This window comes from Suricata suricatta, chromosome 3 (assembly GCF_006229205.1).
Source record: "Suricata suricatta isolate VVHF042 chromosome 3, meerkat_22Aug2017_6uvM2_HiC, whole genome shotgun sequence".
Taxonomy (NCBI): Eukaryota; Metazoa; Chordata; class Mammalia; order Carnivora; family Herpestidae; genus Suricata; species Suricata suricatta.
In genome coordinates this window covers 106,969,818-106,991,239 of record NC_043702.1, presented here as the reverse complement: position 1 = coordinate 106,991,239, position 21,422 = coordinate 106,969,818, and the positions used below count along the sequence as shown (strand labels likewise).

Genomic DNA, 21,422 nt, shown 5'->3' with positions numbered 1-21,422 from the left:
TGTAGCCGAGATTCAACTCCAACTGGATGAAATGACAACAAAGATGTATGAAGAGGAGAAATAAATCAGTCATATAGAAGAAAAAATCTTAGAGGGGTGCCTGAGTGGCTCAGTCAGTTGAGTGTCTGGCATTTGGTTTCAGTTCAGATCATGAACTTTGTAGATGTGAGCCACAGTGCAGAGCCTGCTTGGGATTCTCTCTCTCTCCTTTCTCTCTGCCCCTTCCCCACAGTGCAGTGGCTGTCTCTTTCAAAATAAATAAATAAACTTTAAAAAATAAAAACAAGATAAAATCATGGAAAGTAATGAAGTTTAAAGAAGAGGAAAAGTATCAGATCGCAAAAGTAGACTTGGGGAACTCAACAACTCTAGGAAACATCATAACATTCATATCATAGGAGTCCCAAAAGAGAAGAGGGGGAAAGAGGGAAGAAATCTTTTTAGAGAAAATTATAGCTGAAAACTTCCCTAATCTAAGAAAGAAAACAGTCATCCAATTCTAAAAGGCACAGACACTCCCATCAAATTAAAAATCAACCACTGTCAAGACATACTACAATAAAATTTGTGAAATACAGAGAGAAGGAAAGAATCCTGAAAGCAGCAAGGAAAAAGAAATCCCTAATATATAAGGGGAGACAAATCAAGTTAGCATCAAAAAGGTCTACAAGAACCTGGCAGGCAAGAAGCGAGTGGCATGATATAGTCAACATGCTGAAGGGGAAAATATACAGCCAAGAATACTTTACTGAGCAAGTCTGTCACTCAGAATAGATGGAGACATAAAGAATTTCCCAAACAACTAAAGGGGTTCATAACCACTAAATCAGCCCTGCAAGAAATATTAAAGAAGACTCTTTGATTTGGAAGTAAAGAAAAAAAGTAACAATGACTAGAAAGGAAAAGAGAAAATCTTCAGAAACAGCAACTGACAAGTAATCAAACACAAAAAAATGGCAATAAATTCTTATCTATCAATAATTGCTATGAATGTATGTGGGCTAAATGCTCCAATCAAAGATATAGGATGTCAGAATGGATTAAAAAAAAAAGCAAGACCCATCTCTATGCTGCTTATCAGAGACTCATTTTATATCTAAAGACAACACCAGCTTGAAAGTGAGGGAATAGAGAACAATCTATCATTCTAACAAACATTTTCTTTATTTTTTATTTTTTTAATAGTTTATTGTCAAATTGGTTTCCATACAACACCCAGTACTCTTCCCCACAAGTGCCCTCCTCCATCACCACTACCTCTTCCCCCCCTCCCCCTTCCCCTTCAACCCTCAGCTTGTTTTCAGTATTCAATAGTCTCTCATGATTTGTGTCCCTCACTCTCCCCAGCTCTCTTTCCCCCTCCCTCTCCTTATGGTCCTCTGTTAGGTTTCTCCTGTTAGGACTATGAATGCAAACATATGGTATCTGTCCTTCTCTGCCTGACTTATTTCACATAGCATGACACCCTCGAGGTCCACCCACTTTCCTACAAATGGCTAGATTTCATTCTTTCTCACTGCCATGTAATACTCCATTGTATATATATACCATTTCTTCTTGGTCCACTCATCAGGTGACTGACATTTAGGCTCTTTCCATGTTTTGGCTATTGCTGATAGTGCTGCTATGAACATTGGGGTGCATGTGCTCCTATGCATCAGCACTTCTGTATCCCTTGGGTAAATCCCTAGCAGTGCTATTGCTGGGTCATAAGGGAGTTCTACGGATAGTTTTTGAGGAACCTTCATACTGTTTTCCAGAGGGGCTGCACTAGTTCACATTGCAACCAACAGTGTAGGAGGGTCCCTGTCTCTCCACACCCTCGCCAGTATCTATAGTCTCTTGATTTGTTCATTTTAGCCACTCTGACTGGCGTGAGGTGGTATCTCAGTGTGGTTTTGATTTGTGTGTCCCTGATGATGAGTGATGTTGAGCATTGTTTCATGTGCCTGTAGGCCATCTGGATGTCCTCTTTGGAGAAGTGTCTGTTTATGTCTTCTGCCCATTTCCTCACTGGGTTATTTGTTTTTTGGGTGTGAAGTTTGGTGAGTTCCTTGTAGATTTTAGATACCAGCCCTTTATCTGATATGTCATTTGCAACTATCTTTTTCCATTCCATCGGTCGCCTATTTAACAGACATTTAAAAAAAAAAAAAGGAGAGGTAGCCATATATCAGACAAACTAAATTTTAAACCAAAAATTATAACAAGAGATAAAGAGAATTACATCATAATTAAAGGATCTATCCAACAAGAAGATCTAACAATTGTAATTGTAAATATTTATGGCTCTAACTCCAAATATTTCTGTAAATTAATTAATAAAGAAACACACTGATAATATACAATAGTAGTAAGAGACTTTAACACCCACTTACAAGTGACAGATCATCTAAGCAGAACATCAACAAGGAAACAATGGCTTTGAATAACACTGCACTAGATGGATTTACTAGATATATTCAGATTATTTCCTCCTAAAGCAGTAGAATTCTTTTTTTTTTAGCATTTTGTACACAAATGTTTATTTCTCAATTAAACATTCCCTTTAAACACAAGGAATGAATTCTAAATTTTCATAAAGATGAATTAAAAATGAAATCCCTCCAGTATAGTGTGTGTAATCGCTGTGTTCTTGGTCACTACTGGTATTTACTGTTTAACATCAAAAACAAAGACAGGTTATTTAAAAATCATGCTACTGGATTTCTAGCTCTTCCTCTATGACCAGTTCTACACTGATCTGCAACGTTTAAAAGTTTACATCACCAAATCGAAGCAAGTTTAAGAGGTGAAACAGCTGTGCATTAAACACAAAATAAACAATAAAGTTATAAGATATAGTCGAGCTCATAACGAATATAGGTGTTCTTATCATCATTGTAGATTCTTGGGTAATGTGCTATGAGAGCATCCTGTGAACCAATGTAGATGGAGTTGTAAATTTTCCAGTACGTGTCTCTGACTTTCCGGGCCGGGTGAAACAAACCCTGTAAACAGTACTGTAACATTCTACATGGTCCAATAGCAACTTTCAGGCCCTCCAGGGCTCCCATAACTGCCTGAATTACATGGGGTGAGGTCTCAAACTCATTGGGCCATACATAGTTCAAGAAGTGATTCAGTGAATCTTCACAACCAAATCCAAAAACCCCAAGTGACATGTGTTGCACCACTGCCCTAGCTGTCTGTCTGTGTACAAGGTCCCTATCCATTAAAGCATCTTCAAGTAATGGTGTTACAGCATAAATGTAGTCCTTTCCCATCTCACCAATATATTCAAACAAGAAGGAAAGGGATTTTAACACTCCATTTTCAACATTCAGCTCAGGAACTCTGTATTCATTCATTAAGACAGGTAGTACCGTGAAAAGCGAACATGTTTCAGCAACAATAACTATTGCTACAGTGGTACAAACTCTGTTCTGCCTTTCCTGAACTTTGAGGTTGTTTAAGAGTGTAGCCAATACATCATGAGGGCCAATGGCCTTTGCAATATAAACAAATGTGTTGACTGTAGCTCTACGAATAGCTTTTTTGTGAGCTTTTAAGAGCTCCAGAAGCTCAAAACAAATCCTCATCTATTCTCTTGCAGACACATATTCAGCTCCCCTGTCAGCAATATGTCCAACAAGATCAATACAATTCTCTTGTACTTTTTCATGCCTGTTCTTTAAGATGGGGGTGAGTCTATTCAGGAGATCTTTAATTGGCGGGGTCATCTTATGCATACCTATTACATTTACAATGGCCTTCAGTGCTCCAAGAATGCTGCCCAATACTTCAGGGTACTCTTCACCCAAATACTCATACAAAATAACACCCAAGTGCCCCATCAATTTTTTTTCTTGACAAGTCTTCATGACAACAGCAGTTCAAAAAATCAAGTCAACTGCCTGTTGCCTAACTTTCGCTGATTTGTTATTTAAACGCCACAAAACTGTACCACAGATCTGGGGCAAGTACGGTTTGACTCGTTTGTCAAGAGCGTTGACCACTGTGCCAAAGCCATTCAACATTACAGAGTCCTCTGTTGTCTGTTCTTGGAAAGCATAAAGAATACCATCAATCAGCTGTTCTTCAAGTTTATGATCGATATCTGCTGCTTCCAAGTTGCCCATAATTTTCTCAATTGTCTCCATCACCATTTTTCTGTACTGTTCAGCTTCATCTTTCAGATCATCCACAATCCTGGATATAATTTCTGCTGCACCTACTTTGTTTCTTTTTGAGTGCACATGGAATTTTTTCCAGAAAAAATGACATACTGGCTCACAAATCAGGCTTCAACAAGTACAAAAAGACGGATATCATATCTTGCAAATTTTCAGACCTCAATGCTATGAAGCTTGAATCAACCACAAGAAAAGTTTGTAGAGACCACAAATAAATGGAGGATAAAGAACAGTCTGAAACCTTTGGGAAACACCAAAAGCAGTCATAAGAGGGAAGTATATACCATAACAGGTCTATCTACCTCAAGAAGTAAAAAAAAGTCTCAAATACACGCCCTACCCTTACACCTAAAGGATCTAGAAAAGAACAGCAAATAAAGTCTAAAACCAGCTGAAGAAGGGAAATAATATAGATTAGAGCAGAATTAAATAATATAGAAACATACAAAAAAACAGTAGAACACATCAAAGAAAGCAAAATCTGGTTCTATGAAAGAATTAATAAAATTGACAAATCCCTAGCCAGACAGCAAAAATAAAAAAAGAAGGGACAGAAATAAATAAAATAATGAATGAAAGAGGGGGGATCATAACCAAAGCCACAGAAATACAAACTATTATATGAGAATATTATGAAAAATCATGTGCCAACAATCTGGGCAATCTGAAAGAAATTGACAAATTCCTAGAAACTCACAAACTACTAAAGATGAAACAGAAAGAAATATAAAATTTGAACATACATAACATTAGTAAAGAAATAGAATCAATAATCAAAAACCTTCAAACAACCAAAAGTTCCAAGCCTGATAGCTTCTCAGGAATTTTCTACCAGACTTAAAAAAAATGTATTTAAATTCAAGTTATTTAACATACAGTGTAATATTGCTTTCAGGAGTAGAACCCAGTGATTCATCACTTACATATAACACACAGTGCTCATCAGATGTTCCCTCCTGAATGTTCATCAACCAATTAGCCCATCCTCCCACCAATCTCCTCCCAGGAGCCCTCAGTTTGTTCTCTGTATTTAATAGTCTTTTATGTTTTGTCTCTTTCTCTGTTTTTATCATATTTTACCTTCCCTTCCCCTATGTTCATCTGTTGTGTTTCTTAAATCCCATATATGAACAAAGTCATATATTTGTCTTCCTCTGACTGACTTATTTCACTTAGTATAATACACTCATGTTCCATCCATGGTGTTGCAAATGGCATCCATATTGTTGCAAATGGCAAGATTTCATTCTTTTTCATTGACAAATAGTACTCCATTGTGTACATACCACAGCTTTCTTATCCTTTCATCAGTCGATGGGCATTTGGGCTTTTTCCATACTTAGGTTATTGTTGATAGTGCTGCTATAAACACTAGGGTGCATGTGCCCTGCAAATCAGCATTTTTGTATACTTTGAATAAATAATTTGCTGGATCGAAGGTTAGTACTATTTTTAATTTTTAAGGAAGCTCCATATAATTTTCCAGAGTGTTTGTACCAGTTTACATTACCACCAACAGTACAAAAGTGTTCTTTCTCTGCATCCTCGTCAACATCTGTTATTTCCTGGCTTGTTAATTTTAGCCATTTTGACAGGTGTGAGGTGGTATTTCATCATGGTTTTGATTTGTATTTTCCTATTGATGATAAATTTTGAGCATCTTTTCATGTGTTTGTTAGCCATCGGGATGTACTCTTTGGAAAAGTTTATATTCAGGTCTTATGGCCACTTTTTCAATGGATTATTTGTGGGGGATTTTGGGTGTTGTGTTTAATAAGTTCTTTATAGATTTTGTATACTAATCTTTTGTTAGATATATCATTTTCAACTATATTCTCCCATTTTATAGGCTGCCTTTTAGTTTTGTTGATTGTTTCTGGTGCAGAGGTTTTTATCTTGGTAAGGTCCCAATAGTTCATGGTTGCTTTTGTTTTCCTTGTCTCTTGAAACATGTCTATTAAGAAGTTACTGTAACTGAGGTCAAAGAGATTGTTGCCTGTTTTCTCCTCTAGAATTTTGATGATTCCTTGTGTCACATCCATTCTGTTTTTCATCCATTTTGAATTTATTTTTGTGTATCGTGTAAGAAAATGGACCAGTTTCATTCTTCTGTATGTTGCTGTCCAGTTTTCCCAACACCATTTTTTGATGAAACTGTCTATTTTGTTCTATTGGGTATTATGTACTGCTTTGTCAAAGATTAGTTGAACATATAATGGTGAGCCCATTTCTGGTTTTTCTATTTTGTGCCATAAATCTATGTGTCTGTTTTTGTGCCAGTACCACACTGTGATGATGAATACATCTTTGTAATATGGCTTTAAGTCCTGATTTGTGATGCCTCCAGCTTTGGTTTTCTTTTTCAAGATTGCTTTGGCTATTTTGGGTCTTTTGTGGTTCCACACAAATTTCGAGACTGTTCTAGCTCTGTGAAAAATGCCTCTGGCATATTGATAGGAATTGCATTGAATGTGTAGATTGCTTTGAGTAGAATAGACAGTTGAACAATATTTGGTCTTCTGATACATGAGCATGGAATGTTTTTCCAATTCTTTGTGTCTTCTTGAATTTCTTTCACGAACTTTCTATAGATTTTACTGTACAGATATTTTACCTTTAAATTGGGTTTATTGCTAAGATATCTTAGTTGTTTGGTGCAATTGTAAATGGGATCGATTCCTTGATTTCTCTTTCTGCTGCTTCATTATTGGTGTATAGAAATGCAACTGATTTTTGTACATTGATTTTATTGCCTGCAACTTTGCTGAATTCATGTATCCATTCTAGCAGTTTTGTTGGAATCCTTTCAGTTTTACATAGAGTATCATGTAATCTGTGAAGAGTGAAAGTTTGAATTCTTCTTTGCCAATATTTATAATTTTATTTATTTTTGTTGTCTGATTGCTGAGGCTAGGACTTCCAACACTATGTTGAACAACAGTGGTGAGAGTGGACATCCCTGTGGTGTTCCTGACCTTAAGGGAGAAGCTCTAAGTTTTTCCCTATTGAGGATGATATCAGCTGTGTGTCTTTTGTCTCTGGCTTTTATGATGTTGAGATATGTTCCTTCTATCCTTCCTTTCCGAGAGTTATTATCAAGAAGATTGTATTTTGTCAAATGCTTTTTCTGCATCTATTGAGAGGGTCATATAGTTCTTATCCTTTCTTTTGTTGATGCAGTGTATTGATTGATTCCTGAATACTGAACCACCTTTGTAACACAGTAATACATCCCACTTGATCTTGGTGAATAATTATTTTAATGTACCACTGGATTTGGTTTTCTAGTATCTTGTTGAAAATTTTTGCATGCAGGTTCATCAGGGATATTGTCCTGTAACTCTCCTTTTCAGTAGGTCCTTTGTCTGGTTTAGGAATCAAGGTAATGCTGGTTTCATAGAATGAGTTTGAAAGCTTTCCTTCCATTTCCATTTTTTGGAACTGTTTGAGAAGAATAAGTATCAAATCTTCTTTAAAGTCTGGTAGAATTTCCTTGGGAAACCATCTGGCCTAGGACTCTTGCTTATTGGGAGAATTTTGATAAATGATTCAATTTCTTTGCTGGTTATAGGTCTATTCAAATTTCCTATTTCTTTCTGTTTCAGTTTTGGTAGTAAGTGACTTTCTAGGAATTTGTCCATTACTTCCAGATTGTCCAATTTGTTGGCATATAACTTTTTATAGTATTCTCTCATAATTGCTTGTATTTCTGTGGTGTCAGTTGTGATCTCTCCTCTTTCATTCAGGATTTTATGTATTTGGGTCTTCTCTCCTTTTTGATGTCTGTCTAGGGGTTAATTTATTCTGTTTATTCTTTCAAAGAAGCAGCATTTAGTTTCATTGATATGTTCTCCTGGTTTTTGTTTGTTTGTTTGTTTTTGTTTCTATGGTGTTTATTTCTACTGTAATCTTTATTACCCTTCTTCTGCTGGCTTTAGGCTTTATTTTCTGCTCTGAAGATTAGGATGCTCATTTGGGACCTTTCTTGCTTCCTGAGATAGGCCTGAATTGCAATGTACTTTCCTACTAGGATTGCCTTTGCTGCATTCAAAAGGGTTTGGACTGTTGTGTTCATTTGTTTGTTTTGTTTTGTTTTTGTTTTTTAATTTGCTTCTGTGTATTTTTATATATTTTTATTTATTTTTTAAATTTTTTCATTTAAACTCAAGTTATTTAACATACCTTGTAGTACTGATTTCAGGAGTAAAACCCAGTGATTCTCCTGGTTGCCCTATTCATTCTTCAGTATGATGTCTTTATCCTACATGTATCTGAGAGCTTTCCAAATTTTTTTTGTGGTTGATTTCAAGTTTTCTCTCATTGTGATCTAAAAAAATATATGGTATGATCTCAATTTTTTTGTACCAGTTAAGGGCCAATTTGTGACCCAGTATGTGACCTATTCTGGAAAACTTTGCATGTATACTAAAGAAGAATGTATATTCTTCTGCTTTAGGATGAAATGTTCTGAATTCATCTGTTAAGCCCTCTGGTTCAGTGTGCTATCCAAAGCTATTGTGTCCTTGTTGATTTTCTGCTTAGATGATCTGTCCAGTGCTCTAAGCAGGGTATTAAAATCTTTTACTATTATAGTATTATTATCAACTAGTTTTTTTAAGTTTGTTAATCGATTTATATATTTGGGTGTTTCATATTGGGGGCATAAATATTTAGAATTATTAGTTTTTGATAAAAAGACCCCTTAATTATGATCTAATGCCCTTCTGCATGTCTTGGTACAGACTTTGTTTTATAATCTAAGTTGTCTGATATAAGTATGGATACTCTGGCTTATTTTGCTGACCATTAGCCAGATAGATTGTTCTCCATCCCTTCACTTTGAATCTGCAGGTGAGTTTAGGTCTGAAATGAATCTCTTGTAGGCAACATTTAGATGAGTCTTCTTTTTTCAATCCATTCTGATACCCTACAGCTTTTGATTGGAGCCTGTAGTCCATTTACATTCACAGTGATTATTGAAAAATATGAATTTTAGTCTCATTGTGTTACCTGTAGAGTTACTCTTTCTGGTTATATTCTCTGGTCTTTTGTAATATTTGTTGCTTTGGTATTCTTTTTATTTTCTCTACTCATAGTGTCCTCATTAAAATTTCTTGCAAGGCTGGTTTAGTATTCATGAACTCCTTTAGTTTTTGTTTCTCTAGGAAACTCTTTATCACTCTTTCTCTTCTGAAGGATACCTTTGCTGAATAAAGAATTCTTGGCTGATTTTTTCCCAAGTCAGCACATTAAATATTTCCACTCCCTTCTGCTTTGCCAAGTTTCAGTGGAGAGATCTGCTGCTAACCTTATGTATCAACACTTGTAGGTCCTTTTTTCCCTAATTGCTTTTAGAATTTTTTCTTTGTCTTTGTCTTTTGCAAGTTTTACTATGATATGCCATGGTGTTCACCTGTTTTTTTTGAAAATGAGGGGAGTTCTCTGTGCCTCTTAGACTTGAATGTCTGTTTTCTTACCCAGATTAGTGAAGTTCTCAGCTATAATTTGCTTAAATAAACCTTTTGCTCCTTTTTCCCACTCTACTTTTTCTGGGATCCCTATGATATGGCTATTGTTTCATTTGATGGAATCACTTAGTTCCACTAAGTCTCCCCTCCTAATCTAATAATTTCCTCAGCTTTGACAACTGGATGTCTCAGTTGGTTAAGCTTCGGACTTCAGCTCAGGTTGTGATCTCACTGTCCATGAGTTCGAGCCCTGTGTGGGGGTCTGTGCTGACAGCTCAGAGACTGGAGCCTACATCGGATTCTGTGTGTCCCTCTCTCTCTCTCCCTGTCTCTCCTCCTTGCATGCTCTGTCTCTGTTTCTCTCTCAAAAATAAATAAAACATAATTTTATTCCTCAGCTTCATTATTTTCCATAATTTTATCTTCTATATCACAATTCCTTCCTCTGCTTCTTCAGTCCTCATTGTCATTGTATCCAGCTTGTTTTGTATCTCAGTATAGTAATTTTTATTTCACCCTGACTAGTTCTTAGGTCTTTTATCTCTCCAGCAAGGGTTTCTCTGATGTCGTCTATGCTTTTTTCTAGCCCAACCAGTAATCTTATAACTTTATTCTAATTTTGTTTTCCTAGATATGTTGCTTATATCCGTTTTGAGCAAGTCCTTGGCTGTAATTTCTTCTTGACCTTTCTTTTGTGGAGAATTCCTCCACTTTGTCATTTTGGCTAAGTTTCTGCTATTGTGCATTTTAAAAACTTGTTATCTGAACCTGAGGATACTGCTATATTAAAGAGGGGTCATACATTGCCCAGGACTTGGAACTTCATGAAATGTTTCTGGTGTGCACTATGTGGTTGCGTTTTGGTTACTCTTCCTTACTGGTCAGTCCTCTGCAGAGCTCTCTTTCTTCCTTGAAGTTGTGGAGTGCTTGGACCTTTAACTAGGTGTGCTTTGATTTGCATACCTTCTTGTCTCCTTCCAACTGTGGAGATCGTTGTGCCACTCTGCAGATCAATTTCTTGGGTTTTCCAAGTGCCCAAATAATCTGACCTCAACACAGCTGCGTTTGAAGGTTGAGGAAAGGCCAAGGAATCCATACTTCTCTTCCATCATAGCTCTTCCTTCTACCAGACTTTTAAAAAAGTTAATGCTTGTTCTTCTCAAACTGTTCAAGAAAATAGAAATGGAAGGAAGCCATCCAAATTCCTGTGAGGTCCTTGACTCCAAAATTAGACAAAGACCCCACTAAAAAGGAGAATTACAGGCCAATATTTCTGATGAAACTGGATGCAAATTTATCAACAAGATACTAGCAAATCGAATCCAACAGTACATTACAAGAATTATTCACCACAATCAAGTTGGATGTATTTCTGGCTGCAAGAGTGGTTCAATATTTGAAAATCAATCAATAATTAATACACCACATTAATAAAAGAAAAGATAAGAAAAGAAAAGATGACTCTCTCAATAGATGCAGAAAAAGCATTTGCAATACTAGATATTTACCCCAAAGATACAAAAATACAGATTCAAAGGAGGCATACAGACCTTGATGTTTATTGCAGCATTATCAACAAAGCCAAACTATCTATGAAAAGAGCTCAAATATCCATTGACTCATGAATGGATCAAGAAGATGTGATATATATATAATGATGCTCGGCCATCAAAAAGAATAAAATCTTGCCATTTGCAAGGACATGGATAGAACTAGAGTGTGCTATGCTAAGTGAAATAAGTCAGTCAAAGAAAGACAAATACCACATGATTTCACTCATATGTGGAATTTAAGAACAAAATAGATGGACATATGGGAGGAAGAGAAAAAGAGAGAGAAAAAAACATTAGAGACTTTAAAATAGAGAACAAACTGAGGGTTGATGGAAAGAGGTGGGTAGGGGATGGGCTACATAGTTGGCAGATATTAAGGACTGCACTTGTTATGATGAGCAATGGGTGTTTTATGTAGGTGATAAATCACTGAACTCTACTTCTGAAGCCAATATTGTACTGTATGTTAACTAACTAGAATTTAAATAAAAATTTGGGAAAAAATTAAAGAGGTGAACCTTGTTATATAATATCTCAATTTTTAAAAATGGTGCTAGGATTCTGAACTCAACTGTTACTGGCCTTCAGTGTTTGGGTGGAAATGATGTTTTGAAAATGCCTCAAAAAGAACATTTCTCTAATGTACATAAGAAGGGCATGATATTTCACTAATCTTGGTTGTTGCCTAAAATTTCTTTCTTTCATGACATTTTTTTTGCTTCACTATAAAGAATGAATACCAAATCCTATTTGAAAGTGTTTACAATATTGTGCAGCTCTATGTTACTGCCCATAATAAATGGGTTATCCTTCAAGTTTAGTGTGTAAACCAATAAACAAATATTGTGTAGGCAAAAGGTATGCCCTCACACTAGACCGATTTAACTTGTACAAAAATGATGTGGGACAGGTATTGCTGCCCCGTTTTACAGATAGGGAGGTTGTGGCTTATAGAAGGCGAAACACCTTACATTGCATTAAATAATGAATTTGACTTTGGAAACCAGGATGGATGGACTTTTTCTGCTACCACACTCCCCTCCTTCATACAACTGTTTTTCTTTTATGAGAAATGCCCGATAACCCCCCTGAGGACCAAGATGTTTTGTAAACATTATTAAACTTGACCTAACATATAATAATAAATTTTTCCTGGTCACAATGACAGTAATCAATCAGATGAGACAGGCAAAACCCACCTTGCTTTTTAGGACCTATAGAAAAAACTATACCAATTAGCAACTTATTAATGCTAAAATCCAAGAAACGTTACATCCAATTGTATGGTGGCTTTCTGGGCTGCAAACTGAAGACTCACAGCACCTGTTTTGACAAAGTCTTCTCCTTGTAAACCCCAGGACAGGCTTCAGAAGCTTTTGGCCATGAAGAGGAAGACTTCTTTGCAGATTTTCCCCTGTCCTTTCATTTTGACTCAATGTAAGGTACAGGTCAGCTGAAGCTGCCTTGATTATTAAGGGTGCTGACAGTCACTACTGCTTTGTGTCTCTGGGATATGGGTTGATGGATTGACACTCATTTTCATGGGACAGGGGAGGCTTACCTGTCCTGAATTAATTTGCTAGGGCATGGACCCTGAAGTCCCCTCTGCCCCAGTGATTTATTCTCCAGAGATGCTAAAGGAGACCGTGTATCCTCAGAGCACTTTCCTTCCTAATGGTCACACCATACCCCTCATTTCCACTGCCAGTTTCTTTTTTTCCAATGATGCAAGTCTGTCCTGGGAGGTCTAGTTTTGTTGACTGCATCCATGCCTGCCATACATGGAATTAGAGATCAGCTTGGCCAACAATTCTCCAGGTTGCCACCCTCAGGCAACAGAATTTCTTTCAGTGAAATAATTTCACAGGCACCAGTAGCAGGTAAAGGAGTGAAAGGCAGCTGGGAAGACGGTGCCCAGACACATTAGGGAGGCAGCCTTTGGGATGAGATTGGCTTGGTATCAGACCCCCACACCTTGGGTATCTAGTTTAATCTTCATTGTACCCTACCTTCTGACACAGACATGTGTTCTGCATTCAAGGGCTTAATCTTCTTGTTCATGCTCCCACTCCTTACTCTCACCTTTCATAGGAAAGGGTATTTTACAGGTAAAACCAACCCATTGGCTTTTGTTTCTGTCCTTTCTCTCAAAAACAATAATTTCCTACTTAGTTGTTTTACCAAAATATGAGTATACAAGAAATAAAAAGCATATGCCATTTGGAACACATAGGCTTGCCTGACAGTTCCATCAGCAAATGGAGCAAATATAAGCCAAGCCATGTCCTTTCCTTGGCCATGTAGCGGAGCATCAGACACAATTACAGTCAAGAGACGATATATGGTCTAAGGTTGGTATTTTAGTGAGCTTGGGCTCTATAGCACAATACCATAGACTAGATAGCTTTAATAATAGGAATTTATTCCTCACAGTTATGGAAGTTAGAAGACTTGAGATCAGGGTGTTAGCATAGATCAGGTTCTGGTTAAAGTATTATTCCTTGTTTGGAAATCAGTACCTTCTTGCTGTGCTCTCACATGGCAGAAAGAGAAAGAGGGAGAGGGGGACAGAGAGAGAGAGAGAGAGAGAGAGAGGAAAGAAGCTATTGTCTTTTCTTATTATTATAAGTATATAATCCATCATGAATTCCCCTCCTTCATGACTGTCTAATTGTAATTATCTCCCCAAAATCTCACCTCCAAACATCATTACATTTAGGGTTAGGGCTTCAACCTACAAATTTTCAGGGAACACTTTCAGTCCATTTATATTCCACCCTTGCCCTCCAACATTCATGTTCTTTTTGCATGCAAAACACATCCATTCCATTCCAACAGCCCCAAATGTCATCCTAGCAGGAACTCTAAAGCCCAAGTATCACCCAAATACCAGCTAAATTAGGTATGGATGAGATTCTGGTTGCAGCCTTTCCTAAGGCAAAATTCTTTCCAGCTATGTGAATTGTGAAACCAGCCACTTCCAAAATGTAATGGTAGGACAAGCAGAAGATCAACAATTCCATTTGAAAAAAAAGAACAAAGCAAAAGGAAGGGTTGGTGAGTCCCAAGCAAGTCCAATACCTAGCAAGAACTGTTCTACTGAATCCTTAGGCTCAAGAATAATCTTCTTTGGCTTAATGTTCTGCCGTCCACATTTCAATATATTGGCTGAACACAAAAGTGCAGTGACTTAAATTTCTAAAAATAGGACACATTTCTGCCAATAATTGAGGGTAGGAGCCACCAGGCTCCTTGTCCTTCTTGACTAACAAGTCGTTTCTGTGCTATCTAACATCCATACATTAAAAACAGATAGTGAAAACTAGATAAGGGATAATGAGACACATGTAGGAAATGACAGTGCAGACTGCTCAAGAAAACAACACTGTACAAACACAAATTCACTCAGGAACTGTAGACCTCTGAGTGAGACAGAGAATGAAAGTGAGAGGAGAGGTTTGAACACCTATTTCCCATCAGCAGGCTTTGTGCCAGTTCTGTTAGTACTCATCTCTTTATAGTTACCTTCCATGATTAGCAGCAAGGCCTGAGTCACTCTTAAGAAACCACCTTGCCAGGCATATACTCACAGCAAAACTGAATTAGGAGATATTATTAGCATTTTGTGAGTGAAGAAACTAAAGAGAAACAAGATGAGGAAGTCATTCAAGGTCACACAACTAAGAGGTGGTTCAGCCACATTTTTTCCTCTGAAATCAGTTTTCAAAAATATATTCCCTAGTACAATCTCTATGAAAATAGGCCTATAGTTACTGATATTTTTCTCTTAAGTATTTTTTAATGTAATGCTTATTTCTTATTGAGACAGAGAGAATCAGAGCATCAGTGGGAGAGGGGCAGAGAGTGAGGAAGGCACAGAATCCGAAGCAGGCTCCAGGCTCTGAGCTGTCAGCACTCAGAGGCCGACCCGGGGCTGGAACCCAAGAACCATGTGATCATGACCTGAGCTGAAGTCTGACACTTAACTGACTGAGACACCCAGGTGCCACCCTCTTAAGGTTTTAAGTGGACATTAACTTAGAAAAGACAAAGAAGTCGTGCAGTAAATACTTCATTTACCTTTATTTAACCAAGACCAGCTCAACTTATCTCCATGACCCGTGGAGAGATTTTTATCATATCAAATACACCTTAAAAGACTCTGAACCAACACCCTGCTACTTCCCTAGCCTCACCAGGAAAAGACTGCTTCTCTGGTAAATATGCTTTAGAAAAGCAACCCAAGAGTTGACAAATGAGTGAGTAAAAGCCAAGGAGAAAGTTCAGCCAAGGAAGTGGGCTCAAGCCTGAGTTATTAGCCACATGTGGGCATTCACATTTAAGTTTCAGTTAACTATATAGTTTAATAAAATTTTAAAAATGTCATTTACATCAGCCATATTTCAAGTCTCCAAAAGCCTGATATAGCTAGTGGATATTGTAGTTGCCAGCTGAAATATTTTGCATTGTGGCAAAAAGTTCTGTTAAACATGACAGGGCTGGGAACTTAGATTTGTGCCCTTGGTATGGGAAGGGGAGACTGCTTCGTAGGATTAGCCCCACTGATCTTAGTGTTTAAGATTCCAGGCTTTGTCCTTTATGGCCACCCTCGGTCAGGGAAAGGGCTTAAATGCTGGTGTATTTCTCTCTAAAAATGGGAGTATTCCTTATACTTTCTCACTTCTTAAGGGTGATAGAATAAAATGTGATAATATATACAGAAGCAATTTAGATTCATATATCTTTCTGGCTAAAACTCAAAAGTGTCATTATGTCCCTCCAAGCACTGTGCTTTCTCCATATTTAGAAATATAAATATTCACATATCCATACAATCTCTTTTGAATGGAGATCTACATTTATACGTAATGACTTTAAAAAATTATTCTGTTTTTTCCCAAATCCATTATCAAAATGATGCTCTTATAGTGATCATGCCTACTACTGCCAAGTAAATTTTCCTAATATATTCATTTTCCCATGTCTTCTCCTGATCTTAGATGCCACCAATGGCTCCCTACTGTGTTCAATTCTGACTCCTCCTCACTGAGATTTTTAGCCATCAATGCAGCCCATCCCATATCCCTGACCCATTTCCCAGCCTCACTCAGCCCTTGGGTCTCATTAGTAATCAGCCAGTCTCTTCAGTGAACAAAGCTGAATCATGGGTTGCCTGCTCATAGAGGGACAAGGATGGTCAAGAACAATACTTCAGAGAACAAGCAAGGAGATTCAGCCAGGTTCCCACCCCTGCAACCTTGCTTATAGTCTCACTTTTGTGACATTTTCAAAATTTATCAGGATCCACAGATCAGAGTCTGGAAAATGGAAACTCTGAAGACAAAAATCCATGTTTTCTCTATTTTTTTCCTAAGGTGAAGTATCAAATGTGCCATTTTGCCTAAGCACTCACCTTATCATATTCAAGGGTGACATGTGTCCTCTAGTCTAAGCCATCAGATTAAACCTCTCTTTGCTCATGCATCTTTCTTAGATTTAACCTTTCCATGAATCCTTTCCTCTGGGTGAAGTTTCAGACTCTCAGTGGGACATTCAAGGTTCTTCATGAACCTTGTCTGTCTTTTCAGGCTTATCTCCACTACTTCTTATACCTGAAATTCAAGCAAGATTGGGGGGGGGGTCTCATTGTCCCCAGGTGGGTCACAGCATCATCACTTCTATTTTTTCTCCAAAGTATCCTGAGCATTCTTCTCCTTTGCTTCTCAACCTCCAGCTTCAAGGTCTGCATTGACTTTCTTTTATTCCCAGGATGAAAAACAAACTTTCCACTATGGCCTCTAATGCCTTCCATGGCTTGGTCCTGTTGTATTCATCAGTCTCATTTCATACTACCCACCGTTGCCTTGATCCTGAGGCCACAGTTATCTGACTTTTCTGTCCTTGACTGAGCTAATCTGTTCCAACCTTAAAACTTCATTCAGCACTTCCTGCCAACAATGCTTTGTCCAGTTCTCTCATTCAGAGCACTCTGCTGTATTCAACTTACAGCAGGCATCACTGCTTGTCATCATTCATTTATCGTTTTATTTGTTTAGAATGTGTGCTAAACCCAATTCAAAGTCACAAGAGAGCTGGGAGTGAGACATAATAACCTTTCTGTATCTTTGGCCAGTGCCAGAAACAGTGAGTTGCACGATGAAGATGTGTTCAAAAATTGAATAGGACTGCCACAGAAATAGCAAATAGCAAATGTTTTATTTCATTTATTCATTATTGAATAACAATTAAGAATCCTACTTATCCAGTTGTAACTGTCATCACACTATTTATTTATCTGTACCCCCACCCAGACTGTGACCCTACTAAAGTTGAGACAGTGTCCTAGTAGTATCTGCACTCACACTGGATTCACAGTGCCAGACACACAGGAGATGCACAGTAATTACAAAACACATGCATGAAAGTAATAGTACCAAACAAAATTATCAAGCATTGAAAAAAGTGGCTCCCTCTTAGCAACGGTGAGGAGGAAAAAAGAGGGAAAAGTAAACAAGTTTAACATATTAAATGTATAAAACTTGATATAATTATATATTATGAATATGTTTCAAATATTGGAATATTAATTAAGAAAATAAATGAGACAAAATATATATGGTGAAGGAACCCCTTTATACAGGGTTCAAAAAAAGGAAAATTTATGTATGTTATTTAAAATCTGGACAGCTATTAATTTGGAAGAGGGTGCTTCTGTGATGTTGATAGTGTTATGCTTTTTGATCTGGGTCCTGGTTACGAAGGTATATTTACTCTATGAAAGCTCATCAGTTTGTGCACTTACTAATATTTATGTTATATTTCAAAACAAAATGCAAATAAAGTGAATGTAGAATAAAATTTTCAAATTAACAAAAAATGAAAAATTAGGTTCTCAGCTCACCTACACTAAAGACAGAAGGATAGTGTCCTAAGGAGAAAGCTTGGCTTATTGCCTACCTTTCCTCGCTACAAAGTTAGTTACTCAATGATTTACAACAAAAAACATTTATTACCTATCAACATAAAGAAGGGATGGGTATGAAGGAACAACCCAGTTAAAAATCATGCTCATTCTTATTGGACAGACTAAAAGGAAAATGTGGACTTGACCCCCACAACCATGTTTAAAGCTTCTGCCTGAATATAGTATAATCATATCTGCTCATATACCATTGTCCAAGGCCAAAGCCAATGGAATAACCATAAAGAATCAAAGCCATGCGATTTACTACCCACAGATGCAGGGGAGAATAGCAGCAACATGAAGGATAAATCTAAATGATTATTGACCATTTAATATGAACAAAACACCAAAAAATCTTGTGATACATAACCACAGTATAGAAAATGTAAATACTTAAAAACTATATAATATAAAGTGACCAAGAAGTTGAGTTTTCTGAAATCTTTGCACTGTCCACAAAGTGACAAAGTAGAAAAAAATCACAAAATAGAAAAAAACTAATTTTATTAAACTTTAATAGTCAAGAATAAATATTGTAGTTTATATGGTAATTGTTAAGGAATAATTAAGAACATATAAACTAACAAGAACCTGAGGAAAATAACAGTAAAAATAATTTAAAATAAGACACTAAGGAGAAATGGAACAAAGACAAGGAGGGACAACTAAAGCAGCAAATAGAAAATGTTTCTGCAATTACTTTAAATGTTAGTGGACTAACCAATCCAATCAAAAGACAAAGATCATTAGTGTGGATTAAAAAACAATAGCAGCAGCAGTATGTTGTTTGTAAGATACTCAAGTTAAATAATGAGGATGTAAAGTGATTGAAAAGGATGAAAAATTACCATATAAATATGAATCAAGAGAAAGGTGATGTTAACATCAGGCAAATTAGATTTTAGGACAAGAGGCATTATTAGAAATAAACAGAATAAAAAATTTTTATTTCACCAGGAGGATACAATGAATAATGCATCTCTGTATGTATCTAATGATATAGCCTCAAATTCATACAGCAAAAACTGACAAAGATAATAGTAGAAATAGAAGAATGTGCAATTACATTGGGAGATTTTAACGCCATTCTCTCAGTAATAGATAAAACAAAGTGATAAAAATATCAACAGTTATATAGTAAATTTCAACAAGATTACTAAACTTGATTTGATTCATGAAAATAGAATATTAAGCCTAGAGTTACATTCAAATGCACATGGAAAATTTACCAAAATTAATCATATATTGATACAGAAAGCAAGTCTCAATAAATTTCAGAGAGTTGAAGTTATATAGGGTATGATCCCTGACATCAATGTAAGTAAGGTAAAATTCTATTTTAAAATGAACTAATAATTGGGGGATTAAGCAACATAATCATTTAAAAATAACTTACTAGATAAAGATTTAATATGAAAATTAGAAAATATTTAAATTAAATTAAATATTTAAAAAATTTGACAAATGTGGAATGCACCTAAAAAGATGTTTAGAAGGAAATTTATAGTCTATTTTTATTTTTTATTTTTAATATAATTTATTGTCAAATTGGCTAACATACAGTGCATAAAGTGTACTAATGGTTTTGGGGATAGATTACCATGGTTCATCACTTACATACAACACCCAGTTATCCCAAAAAGTGCCCTCCTCAATGCTTATCACACATTTTCCCCTCTCTCCTATCCTCCTATCAAACCTCAGTTTGTTCTCTGTATTTAAGAGTATATTATGGTTTGCCAGACTCCTTCTCTGTTTATAACTATTCTTTTCCTTCCAATCCCGCCCCCCATGGTTTTCTGTTAAGTTTTTCAAGATCCACATATGATTGAAAACATATGCTATCTGTGTTACTCTGACTGGCGTATTTCACTTAGCATAATAGCTTCCAGTTTCATCCATGTTGCTGCAAATGGCATGATTTCATTCTTTTACATTGCCAAGTAGTATTTCCATTGTATATATAAACCACATCTTCTTTATCCATTCATCAGTTGATGGACATTGGCTCTTTCCATAATTTGGCTATTGTTGAAAGTGCAGGTATAAACATTGGGGAACATGTGTCCCTATGAATTAGCACTCCTATATCCTTCGGATAAATTCCTAGAAGCACTATTGCTGAGCCATAGGGTAGTTCTATTTTTAAGTTTTTGAGGAACCCCCATACTGTTTTCTAGAGTCGCTGCACCAGTTTGCATTCCCACCAACAACACAAGAGGGTTCTTATTTGTCCACATCCTCACCAGCATCTGTTGTTTCCTGGTTTGTTCATTTTAGCCACTCTGACAGGTGTGAAGTGATATCTCAATGTGGATTTTATTGGCATTTCCCTGATGGTGAGTGACATTGAGCATCATTTCATGTGTCTGTTAGCCATCTGGATGTCTTCTTTCGAAAAGCGTCTATTCATGTCTTTTGCCCATTTCTTCACTGGATTATTTGTTTTTCCAGAGTTGAGTTTGGTAAGTTCTTTAGAGATTTTGGATACTAACCCAACCCCTCATTTGGAATTATCTATTCCTATTCCCTTGGTTGTGTTTTAGTTTTGTTGATTGTTTCCTTTGTAGTGCAGAAGCTTTTATCTTGATGAGGTCCCAATAGTTCAATTTTGCTTTTGATTTCCTTGCCTTTGGAGATGTGTTGAGCTAGAAATTGCTACAGCTGAGGACAAAAAGGTTGTTGCCTGCCCTCTCTCCTAGGGTTTTTTGATCTTCTGTCTCACATTTAGGACTTTCATAAATTTTGAGTTTATTTTTGTGTATGGTGTAAGAAAGTGGTCTAGCTTCATTTTTCTGCACCTTGCTGTTGAGATCTCACAGCACCATTTGCTAAAGAGACTGTCTTTTTTCCTATGGATACTCCTTTCTGTTTCATCAAAGATTAGTTGGCCCTATACTTGTGGGTCCAATTCTGGGTTCTCTATTCCATTCCATTGGTCTATATGTCTGTTTTTGTGCCAGTACCATACTGCCTTGGTGATTACAGCTTTGTAGTAGAGGCTAAGGTCTGGGATTGTGATGCATCCTGCTTTGGTATTCTTTTTCAACATTACTTTGGCTATTGGGGTTCTTTTGTTGTTCCATACAAATTTTAGGATTGTTTAAGCTTTGAGAAGAATGCCAGTGCAATTTTGATTGGGATTGCATTGAATGTGTAGATTGCTTTAGGCAATATTGATATTTTAACAATATTGATTCTTCCAATCCATGAACATGAAATGTTTTTCCATTTCTTTGTACGTTCCTTAATTTCCTTCATA

General features: G+C 36.6%; 1 pseudogene; it reads right to left on the bottom strand.

Annotated features, from left to right (window-relative positions):
- Positions 1-2,816: 2,816 nt before the first annotated feature.
- On the bottom strand, positions 2,817-4,218 carry LOC115286581 (annotated as a pseudogene).
- Positions 4,219-21,422: the final 17,204 nt, after the last annotated feature.